The sequence below is a fragment of the Phacochoerus africanus genome, chromosome 1 (assembly GCF_016906955.1).
Source record: "Phacochoerus africanus isolate WHEZ1 chromosome 1, ROS_Pafr_v1, whole genome shotgun sequence".
Classification (NCBI taxonomy): Eukaryota; Metazoa; Chordata; class Mammalia; order Artiodactyla; family Suidae; genus Phacochoerus; species Phacochoerus africanus.
This window is the reverse complement of record NC_062544.1, coordinates 33,056,549-33,068,725: the sequence shown is the minus strand read 5'-3', so window position 1 is coordinate 33,068,725 and position 12,177 is coordinate 33,056,549. Positions and strand designations below refer to the sequence as shown.

The window sequence follows — 12,177 nt, the reverse complement described above, 5'->3', positions numbered from 1 at the left end:
ACATAAAATTAAAAATTTTAAAAACTATCAAAAACAAAAAAAGAAATAAAAATTATCATGCACCTAATTTGTGTTTTGCTCTTATTAGCAACTTTCCACTCATTTATTCATTCATCCAACAACATTTATTGAGATATTTTGTGTCAGGCGCTCTGATAAATACCGCAGACAGGAGAATGAGTAAGATAGGCATGATCTCTGCCTTCATGGAGCTTCCATTCTCATGCACGGAAAATGGAGGAAGAATTAAACCCATTATGACACAGTTATTATTTAATGACAATCATAATAAGTCTTACAAAGTCAGAAAACACCTTCCATGGGGAATCTAACTTACTTGACAGAGATCAAGGAAGCTGGCTGAGCCTTAAGGAATGAATAAGAAATTACGAGATAAGGAGTTCCCATTGTGGCGCAGTGGTTAACGAATCCAACCAGGAACCATGAGGTTGCGGGTTCGATCCCTGGCCTTGCTCAGTGGATTACCGATCGGGTGTTGCCGTGAGCTGTGGTGTAGGTTGCAAACGCAGCTCAGATCCTGCGTTGCTGTGGCTCTGGCATAGGCCAGTGGCTACAGCTCCAATTAGACCCCTGGCCTGGGAACCTCCATATGCTGCAGGAGCGGCCCTAGAAAAGGCAAAAAGACAAAAATAAATAAATAAATAAATGAAGGATGCATGTCTGCCCCAATACTGATTCCTATATGAAAAAAAAAAAGAAATTATGAGATAAAAAGTGGGGGTGGCAGAGGGAACTACATGCACAAAGGCCCTGCTGTAAGTGGGCGAGGAGCTTAGAGCTTTTGAGGAACTGAAGGCAGCATGAGTAAAATTCAGAGAGCAAAAGAAGAATGCTGGGGCACATGAGGGCCAGCTCAGGCGGGGCTGTGGAGGCCCTGTTAAGACACTGTGTGTTACCTCATTTGACTCCATTAATGTCTGCATTTTATAGACTCAGTGCACTAGTAACATGCTCAGGGTTTCATCACTGCAAAGAGGAGACCAGCGCTCAGGCCCACATCTGTTTAATCTCAAAGCTCAAGTCCTCTCTACCGCCCCATCTTTCTACTCTGTAGTTCCCCTCCACCTTCTGACATGAGATGATTCACTAGAAACAGAAATTATAAGTCAACTCTGTGTTTCTATAGAGAATCTCTCCATATCAAAAAGCAGTATCTTTGCTTATACATAGATAGGATGGAACAAAACAGAAAGGAACAAAAATGTTAACTTTAGGCAAACTAGCCATCACTTTATGGAGGAAAAGACTGGCTTCCACTTCCTAACCAGTGCTTTGCAGAATTCAAAAAGGTTCCTACCACCGGACCACAAAATAGGTTTATCAGACAAAGTCATTCAATATTTCATTTATCAGTATTTACTGAGCACTTACACGCCAAGCACTAGAGACATGGATGAAAAAACACAGGATTTAGCATTAGCGGAGGTTACAGTCTTTTCTAGAAGAGAATAGAGAAGCAATGTATGTATCTGAACTCAAATCAGAAATTCCCACAAAGGTTAATAGGAGATAGGAGAAAAGAGTGGTAATATTTTATATTTACCATTTAATTCTACCAGGATTATCTCTTTCACCCCAGGGTTTTTCAAAGGTAACAACCCAAAAAAATCAAGGTCAATAAAAATTGCTATTATTTGGAGTTTAGGGAAGACCACATCATGAATAAAATGTAAGCAATGGCCAAGGACATTCTGGAACATGATCAGTGAGGGAAAATTGTAGACATCATCCCCCCCAAAATATCTGATCCCATTCCAAAATCAGCAATGAACATGAGATTGATCCAGTCCTCTTCCAGATGGTTTGAGGAAATCTGAGCTGAGTCCTAGACATAATGGTTAGTATAAGAGAGATGAAATGGACAAATAAAAAGCTTCATTTAAAATCCCAAAATAAAATTGAAAAATCTGCAGCAGATGGTATGGATTATAGACAGTTAAATGCCTGACAAAGGCAGTAAAGATATTTTTTTTTTAATCAGCAACAAGGATTTGGGAGAAAGATGAGAAGATTGAATTATAGAAAATATAGCACTGATTTTTGAAAATGGAAGTAACATCGATTCTAGCCAATACCTTGGGTTAACTTTTCTTATCCCTATGAAAATGTTTGGTTTGAGTCTAACAATCAAGGAGGCACCTTGGCATACTTTCCTGAAACCCAAGAGGAAGTGAGGGGGAAGGGAAAGTGTCCATCCTTCCCACTTCCCATTCTTCTCCAGAGACCCTCAACAGGCAGTCAACAATGTGCTCAGAGCAGACCTACCCCCATGACCTTGGGGACCAGCACATGATCAGGAGCAGTGGCTGAGTGGAGGAGGCCCTGCTAAATATCAAACAGCAGTTTACTAGACTCCAAAAGCATAGTGTGTGTGTGTGTGTGTGTGTGTGTACACACATGTACATGTACATCACCAGTAATTCTCTTTCCTCTCTTAAGAGTGATTTTTTTTTTGTCTTTTTGCTATTTCTTGGGCCACTCCTGCGGCATATGGAGGTTCCCAGGCTAGGGGTTGAATCGGAGCTGGAGCCAGCCTACGCCAGAGCCACAGCAACACGGGATCCGAGCCGCGTCTGCAACCTACACCACAGCTCACGGCAACGCCGGATCGTTTAACCCACTGAGCAAGGGCAGGGACCGAACCCGCAACCTCATTGTTCCTAGTCGGATTCGTTAACCACTGCGCCACGACGGGAACTCCAAGAGTGATTTCTTATGTACTATTGTCCAGCTAGAACTTGACAAAAGAGAACAAGAAACTCCACCCATCACAGCACAGCAAAGACCTCTCCCAATATATTCCTTAAACTAAGATGGAGAAGAACACCTTCCTGGTCCTCTCTGGAGGCCATCAAGTCAGATCTGGAGCCTAAAGAACAACCTTCTCTTTCTCTCTTTCAAGAACAACTCAGAGGCCACCTCTTCTCCCATCTCCTTCCCCCAAGTAATATGTTTCAATGGCAACAGACTACAAAAACTGCTTTCAAGGAAAACTAATTTTTACCACGTGTTATTTCCTGCCAGCCCTGCCACCACCAAATTTATTCTTGTAATATATATTTATTCTCAACTTCTCATCGTCCAAGGTTATGACCCTTAATTTGATTGGCCATTTATCTCAGTTCCCTATATTTGAGCCTATGTAGCTGTCTGCTCCTCGTATCCATTTTGATAGGCATCCTTGGTAGGTTGTCGGCTGCCTCTGATGTATAAATTTGTGTTCTAGTGTTTCCAGGATTCACAACAGCAGCAGAACCCCAGGCCTAACCCCAGACCTCACCCCAGATCTGCTGAGTCAAAATCTGCATTTTAATACTAGCCCTGGGTGACACTCATGCACATGAAAGGTTGGAAATCACTCCTGAGAAGTAGGAGGTTCTCTGTCTAAACTGCAAGGCACTTATACTCCTGAATACAGGTTGGAGTAAATCATAAAATGTTAACTGTGTCACTAGGATGGGATTTTATAGAGAGATAGAGGAAATATATAAGAAAATGGTTGTTGTTACTATTTACATCTTGACTGAAGAATTTAGGTTCCATATATAAAGCACTTAGAGAACTCAGTGACTCTGTTGATTGATTGATTGTCTTTTTAGGGCCACACCCACGGCATATGGAAGTTCACAGGCTAAGGGTCGAATTGGAGCTGTGAGCTGCCACAGCAACACCAGATCCGAGCCACATCTGTGACTTACACCACAGCTCAAGGCACGCCATATCCTTAACCCACTGAGTAACACCAGGGATGGAACCCACATCCTCATTGACACTAGTTGGGTTTGTTACTGCTGAGCCATGATGGGAATTCCAACTCTACATATTTAAATTGTATAAGTGGAGTTCCCACTGTGGTGCCATGGGTTAAGAACCTGACTGCTGCACCTTGGGTGGCTGTGGAGGTGTGGGTTCAGTCCCTGGCCTGGAAACTTCCATACGCCATGCATGCAGCCATAAAAAAGTTAAATTGTATAAGTGCCAGAGAAGGTCAAAGAAAGGAAAGTTTGATGTGGGATTTCCAGGTATGGAAAATACCATGAAGAAAGTAGGACTTGAACTAAAGATCAGTGGATAAGATCTTCCAAAAATATGACTACTAGAAAAATCATCTAAATCCAAAACAGATGGACTAAGATGTCAGGTAGCGATAACCAACCCATGTGAACTCTAATAAATCACTTCTCTTCTCCAAGCTCCAAGAAGGTGATGCAGCTCCAAGGAACGAGATGGTGTTAGAAAGACCTGCTTCCAATTCTAGCCAGACAGTGTCACTTGGAGCAGTTATCTCCCGTTGCTGAGCCCCACCATCCTACCTAAAAATGATAATAACACCTGAGAATTCAACAAGAAGAGAAGATACACAAAGCTCCCAGGTCAGCACCTGTTGCATAATAGGTGGTCAACCAATAGAACTTTACCTTTGCTCCTCCCTTCCTGCTGGCAAAGAACTGGGCCAAGACAAACGAGAACTAAATCTCGATCTGAGTTGGCGAGGACAGTCCAGATGAGGAAAGTCCTGAAGAGCTCAAGCTGGATGTGGTAAGAAGTAAGGGTCATTGGGCAAAGGCAAACACAGTATTTTAGGAAGACTAGCCTAGCAGTATGCTCAGAGTAGACCATAGAGGCAGGTGGCAGCAAGTTCACTGAAACGCCTCAAGGACTTTGTACCAGTTTTCACAGCACATCCATGTTGGTCATGTGTCTCTGCTCTCAGATCCACTCTGCACCTCTCTTGCTCTAACCTGCATATCTGAGGACAGCAGTTCTTGGTAACTGGCTTCCAGGTTGGATCAGCCAAAGGAGGCTAAAAGCCTTCAAGTAGGAGGAAGAAGGAAGCTGTTCTGTCCTCTCCCTGACCACGGTAGCATCTTAGGCAGTGCTTTTATCTCCTGGGAACCCCTGGCTCCAACAGGCAACCCTGGCCTCTGTGTTCCCAACTCTTCCCAGTGGCCCCAGTTCTGGGGTCTGGTAACACTTCCACCCACTATGGTCTGTCTGGCCTCAAGGTGGAAACTCCTTCAAACCATTGCCAACTGCTAGGTTGCTGTACCCTCTCCTCTTTGGCTTCTCAGTTTTACTATCACATGGGTAACAATATTATAACATAGCAAAACAGTAATATGGCTTCCTGTACTATATCATTCTTTCAGAAGATTAAAAGTGGTTTATATTTCCCAACAAGGCCTTATCTAACAGAACATCTAAGTCAAAATATATCTCAGATTATTTTTGTGTGATGATGTGGGTTTCTAAATCTTAGTAAATATACAAATAAAGGATACATAATGAATGATGTCCAGTGAAGAGTAGGAGAGAAATTGAGGTCAGAATTCTCCAGCCAAAAAAATCATAAATCCATTAACCCAGGATAATTATTAATCTGGGAATGTAGTGGTACCTATGAATGTGTCACATGTAATTTAGCATTTGCATGGGTGATCTGGAAAGGTGAATAACAAATGCAGAAATTAATGCCACAGATGTAATTGGGAGATGTTGCTAATACCCAAAAGGATGGTGAAATGATCCCCCCCAAAAAAAACCCTGACAGTTACAGAAATATGGGCAGGATATGATGGTGAAACTCATCAAAATGCACAGCTGAGTTAGAATAGCAAAATGAGACACTGCCTGAAAAATCTACATTTGTCTAGTTAAGAGAAAGTAATCAAAAAACACAGATATTTCATGGGTAGGAAAGAAAATAAGAAACGAAAAAAAGCTTAGAAGGCTGAGGAGTGACAGTGCAAACGTGAATGTAATTCTGAAATATGATGGAGGAAAAGGAGCACTATTCAGTTGAGCTTTAACTATAGACACCCCGTGGTTTTTTTGTTTTGTTTCATTTTTTAACAACAGCCAAATGATGTTCTCTCCCTCTCTCCAACTTCTAACTACTTCCCTCAATTTACACACTATTGATTGGATCATGCTCGAGATGCCTTATTCAATTTTGCATACCTCAATAACAAAAAGAAGAAAAATATTAAGAATGTTAAGAACTCTGGGAAATAAAATCTGAAAGATAATGAGCCAGAGGACATGAGGGATAAAAGAAGCTGAAAGAGCCAGATTGGCTGAACCATCCTATTTCTAGCTCAGTCCCATAGAAAATCAGGCATATTGTGTGGGACAAACAAATTCCAATTAGTGAAACGATCTCAATGTTGACCTAATTATCTAATATCCAGCTCTCATTTTTATGGGATGAAGCCAAGCAAGTAAAGTAAATTCTTGGAGACAAAACTGCTCTTTCTAATAAGGAAAATGACTTACTCTTTCTCCATGAAGCCTCAGATGATTAAAAAACAAAAGCCCAGTATATGCTTTTGTTGTTCAATTTGAACCTTACATTCTTCTACAAGGATAACAGTGGCTTCAAAGAGTCCAGAGAGTGTGTTTCTATGTAGTGGTCCGAAAGGGTTTTCCTTTAGGGAAACTGTTTCAAAATAAGGATAAGAACTCTTAATTCTGCAAGGATACAGCCAGCCCAGTGTAGCAGCCACCAGTAAGATCACTTGCTCCAGAGTAAATTATTAGGTGAAAGAAGAATAAAGGATTAAAGCAAAACACTCACAGCTCAGTGTTAAGCTGAGCTGTTATAATCTAAGTATTCATGAGAAACCATTTTAGAATTTCGAAGGGGGTGGGGTGAGAAGTAACTAGAGTCAACTGTAATATAGTGAGGGTCTGTCACATGATCTAATTACAGAAATGAAAGCAACCCAGGAATTATGTGGTCTATTCAAGCCTGCCGGGAGAACGAACAAAGAATATAATTATACATCAAGCCTGTTGATTAAACAATTACTATTTAAAGCAGATATAGATTTAAAATTAATTTGCTTCTGCATTCGGAGGATTTGGGGACTGAGATAAACAGTGTTTGAAGTTTAATTATCCATGCGGAAGATGAAGGGGCTCATTTCAATGTGGTTCGCCGTGCAGAGCGTTTCGGATGGTGTGAAAGGAAGGATCGGACTCGGCAGCAAGTCCCCGCGCGGCCTCCACGTGCGATTCAAGAGAGCGAGGAGGCCCGCTCAGCCTAATTGCCACAGACTGTGGTAATATCACAGAAGAGATGGCGCAATTGCAAATTAATATTTAAATGAACACTAGTTTGAAGTTTACCTGGAGGGGGAAATGCACTATCTCCAAAAGAACAGAGGAGGGCCAGCCAGAGTTCCCAACTCCACAGCCATGAGATCTAGGGAGTGGAGACCTTCACGCATGTTTGAGCAAAGAGGACATCCACCTGCCAGCTCCTCTGAATGGAGTGATTCTTATCGGAGGTCACGTGTCCAGTGTCCCAGGGCAGCACCGCGTGGTGGGGGGTGGGGTGCCGTGGTGAAAGGGTGAATTGGAGCTGGAGCGCAAGAAAATAAACAGAGACTCAAAAATTGAGAAGTTAAAGAATGACTGTTGAGATGCATGGAATCCTGTCTGTGTTCAGACATCCAAATCCACAGGAGCAGAATTTCTGGGTGTCAACCTAACTCACTGGTGACAGTGGGGGAGGTATGCTCAGTGCTGAAGGAGCCTGGAACAGAGGGTGCTGGGGCTTGAAAATGGCCACGCCTGAGTGGAAAGGCCAGCTATGCCCATTTCAATCTTGTGGCCTTCTCAAAGCATTTGTCTCTCCGTGTCCCCCCATCTCTTTGGTGAAATGGCTCCCATCTTCCTCCTTGAGTGGCTGTAAACGTTAAATAGGTCATGAGGGAAAACCTCAGTGTCCCCTCCCTACTGAAAACTCCCGGGGGCTCCCCACAGTTCTCTGGGTAAAGATGAATCTCTTTTGTTTATTTTCCCAATACTTTATTTTTTTTTTCTACTGTACAGCATGGTGACCCAGTTACACATACAATGTATACATTCTATTTTCTCACATTATCATGCTCCATCATAAGTGACCAGACATAGTTCCCAGTGCTACACAGCAGGATTTCATTGCTAATCCATTCCAAAGGCAATAGTCTGCATTATTAATCCCAAGCTCCCAGTCCATCCCACTCCCTCTCCCTCCCCCTTGGATCTCTTTAACCTGGACTGCAAGGTCTGGGAGCAGCAGGATCCTGCCACCTCACCCACCTTCTCTTTCCCCTCCCTACCATTCTCTCTACTCCAACCACCCAGGCCTTTTTTTACATCCTCTACTCTCTCTCCTGCTTCAAGGTCTAACCATTTACTTTTAACTTCACCTTGGAGCACTTCCCCTTCCCTCTCTTTAACCAGTTGTCATATATTCATTCTGCAGATGTCAGCTCGAGGCATCTTGGATGGAAGGTAGAAGCTCAGGCTCTGAGGACAACTCATCAGATTCAAAAGCTAAACTCTACCACCTATTACGTGTGTGACTTTTGCCCACCTAAGAGTCAGCGTCCTTCCTACAAAATGGGCATGCACATCAGCACCTACATCAAACAGCTGTTGTAAGGGGCACCGGGATTAATATGTGTGACAGTCTCAGCACAAAGCCAGGCCTGCAGGGAGCACTGGACAACTGCTCTTATACTCCCCAAAGGCCTCCCTTCCATGTCACTTGTCACGGTTGCAATTTTATGTTTGTGTGACTATTTCAACAGGCCTGTCTCTCCATTAGAATGGAAGCGCCACAGGGGCAGCAGTTTTCCATTGTCTAGTCCACAGTGTCAATTCAGTTCCTAGCAGAATAGACACCCAAACATTGGCTGAGGGACAAACAAATGAAAATTCTGAGCATAGTGCCTGGCACATAGCAGGGCCTCATTAAATACCAGCTTTTAAATACTAACCCACTGATAGAGACAAATGATAAGTGAAAAAAATAATATTCACTTTTTCCCAGAGGTCCTCAACTGGGAATCATTTTAGCCCCCAGGGATGTTTGGTAATATCCAGATGGGAGGGGGAGAGGAATGTCTGGATGCTACTGGCATCTAGTGTGCAAAGGCCAGGGAGGCTGCTAAACATTCCACAAGGTACAGGGCAACCTCGCCATGACATGGGATTTTACAGCAAGAGATGGACAATAGTACTGAGGCTGAGAAACCCTGAATTTTGCCTTCTGTCATTTTCCCCTGATCACTTAATTCACCAGTTGAGTTAAAGCAGGCACATCAAGCTTATGGTAATCATTCTAGCCTTTCATCCTGTCCACTCCCATATGTACAAAGCCATCATTGCTTCGCCTCTGTCCCCAGACTCTGTTGACCTAGCTGACCAGTCTCATTTCTTCTCAGCCATGCACCTGGTGTGAGCTTAAAATGTGAGGATGTGGGTGAGGCTGAAGAAAAGTGTATGCTCGAAGGTATCTCCACACTGTTCCCTCTTTTGCTTCATATACGTAGTCCTGTTTTCAGCACAACTTTCAACAGAAGCCAGATGTGAGTTCCACCACTTGGCTTTTAGGATAGTGCTCTGTTTCCAGTGTCATGCTTCAAGAAAGTCCATGTGGCCAGAAAGGAGGGCAGAGCCCTTCATATATGATCTCTCACAACTAATACAGAGGTCACTCTAAGACACAAGAGAACTTGCTCCAGTCATAAGCCTTGTGCTCAAAACTATCAAATGTAAAAATTGCTGGGATGAATTGCTGGGTCTGAGAAAAACTAGGATAACAGGACAAAACTTGTGAAGTGGCAAGCCACCCAGATAATGTCAAATGCATCAAGACCCACCAATGCCAGAGGTAAATACAAATTTTAAAACTCAAATTTAGTTGATAGTATAAAATGACATGTTCACAGTGGTTAAAAGTATGCCAATCGGAAATTACAAGTGTTGACAAGGATGTGCAGAAATTGGAACCCTCACACATGGTTGGCTAGAAGGCACAATTATTCAGGCACAGTAGAAACCAGTTTAGTGGTTCCTCAAAAAGTTAAACACAGAGTCACCCTATAACTCACCATTTATATTAATACCAGTATAAGCTAGGCATAGAAGCAAAGAATTGAAAACATAGACTAAGAACATGTGCATATATATTCACAGAAGCACTATTCAGAAGAGCTGAAATGTTGAAGTAGCCCAAATGTCCATCAACAGATAAATGGATAAACAAATAGTAGAGTATTTTTACAATGGAATATTATTCAGCCATAAAAAGAAAAATATTGATGCATGCTACAGCAGGGATGTACCAGCAAAAATAGTATGCAAACAAAGCCACATATTATAAGATTCCATTTACATAAAATGCCCAGCATAGATAAATCCACATGCACAGAATATGGATTGGTTGTTGCCAAGGTCTAGAGAAAGGGGAAAATGCAGAGAAATGCAGAAAAACTGCTTAATGGGTACAGGTTTTACCTATTGATACGGATTATCATCTCTTTTACATTAAGATGAAAATGTTTTATTTTTTATGATTTTTATTTTTCCATTATAGTTGATTTACAGTGTTCTGTCAATTTCTACTGTACAAAAATTGACAGAACACTATAAACCGACTATAATGGAAAAAATAAAAATCGTTAAAAATAATCCTATTGTAGAGCAAAGTGACCCAGTCATACATATATACATACATTCTTTTTCTCACAGGATCCTGCATCATCCTGTGATGATGGATATAGTTCCCTGTGCTATACAGCAGGATCTCATTGCTTATCCACTCCAAATGCAATAGTTTGCATAAGATGGAAATGCTTTAGAACTAGATGGACATGGTTGCACAACACTATGAAGGTACTAAATGCCAATGAATTGTTCTTTTAAAAAATGGTTGACCTTGTGTTATGTAAATTTCATCTCAAATAAATTAGTTTTTTAAAGCATACCAAAATCACACAAAACTGACAAACCTGGAAAGAGCAAACACCTCAAAATGGAAATAGATTCAGTACCCTGTGCAGTCTTATTATCACTTTATGTTTTCAATATATATATAAACTTTAGAAAAGATATAAAAGCACTGCAAAGAATATATAAGGCTCTATCGAAAATACTTCTGGTTTTCCAAAGTATATATTCTTCAATGTTAATGTTAACTTTGCAACTGAAAAAAAAAAAATGACCCTGTGCGTTAAGTAAGACAAACCCACACAACTGAACAGTTAGTTCTGCCGGAACTTTTATTATAAGCGTGTTTCTCTTTGGACAGAGACCACCTAGGAGACTGAGGGTTGCCAAGCATGCAGGTAAATCTGTGAGTTTTTGGCTAAAATCCCTCCTCTATCCTTCCATCCACCTCAGATCAGTATGTCTGACTCTTATCAGGCTGGCAAAGTCTGGTCTCTGTGGGACAGAAGAGGAGAATGCCTCCTTCTCACCTCTAAGTCACCCACCCTCCAGGAAGGAGACTGGAAGTTCTACTGCTTTCCCCTGCAGAACCTCCTTCCTGCCCACAGAAAGGGGCCTCCACAGACTATTACACTAGTAAACTCTGGGAATGGGGGGATGAGTGTTTAGCATCCTTGGCTTCGTGAAAAGGATTCTTATTTCCCCCAAATATGCAAATCACTGTATGTCTCACCTTTTTGAGCATGAGCATGAATAAAATGAAAAAGAAACAGAAAGAGGAGCAGAAGTTTGGAGTTTGGCACAGCATTGATTGTATATTTTACCAGTGAATTAAAAATAATCAAGTCAATCTACATTATAACCACACTGAGTGGTCACTGTCTCTGTGAAAAGATTCAAGGACACCATCACAATTCACAGATCCACAGGTTTTGGTTTTGAATGTTCACTCTTACCTTCATCCATCAGCAGCCCTTCTGTCCATGCAATTTTATCATCAAAATTTCATCTCCAGTATCCCTCTTCTCGCAATAGTTGAGCTTCCTGTTATTAACAGCAAGAATAAGTCACCTCCTCCTGTTTAAAAAGATCAGATGTTAAAGATGTATAAGTATCCTAAAGAGATTTCCTGGTAGGACCAAAAAAGCATCCCCCCCAAAAAAAAATGGAAATAAAAATAGGTAACTGTCAGAATCATCCACAAAGGAAACAAAAGGCAATGAATTTTTCAAGTATGGAGTTGCCTCCCTGGTGTGAGAACTCTGTGCCACAGCTGATGGAGGGTACAGATTCCTCTCTATTTCCCCAGGGAACTTAGCATCAATGGTTTCCCCAAAAACAGTTGTCTGAGGAAACATCACCACAAGCAGGTAGAAAAAGCCTATCGAGGTGACCCTGTCTCTGTTCCTCGAGGTGCATGATACACAGACA

At 41.8% G+C, this 12,177-nt stretch overlaps 1 long non-coding RNA gene across 1 annotated transcript in view; it reads right to left on the bottom strand.

The window, feature by feature from the left end:
* Positions 1–12,177, bottom strand: part of LOC125111740 (uncharacterized) — a 255,742-nt gene that overhangs the window by 228,446 nt on the left and 15,119 nt on the right. Inside the window, exon 2 of the long non-coding RNA XR_007130926.1 lies at positions 11,703–11,823. This is a non-coding gene — a long non-coding RNA (uncharacterized LOC125111740). The remainder of the gene's footprint in view (positions 1–11,702; positions 11,824–12,177) is intronic.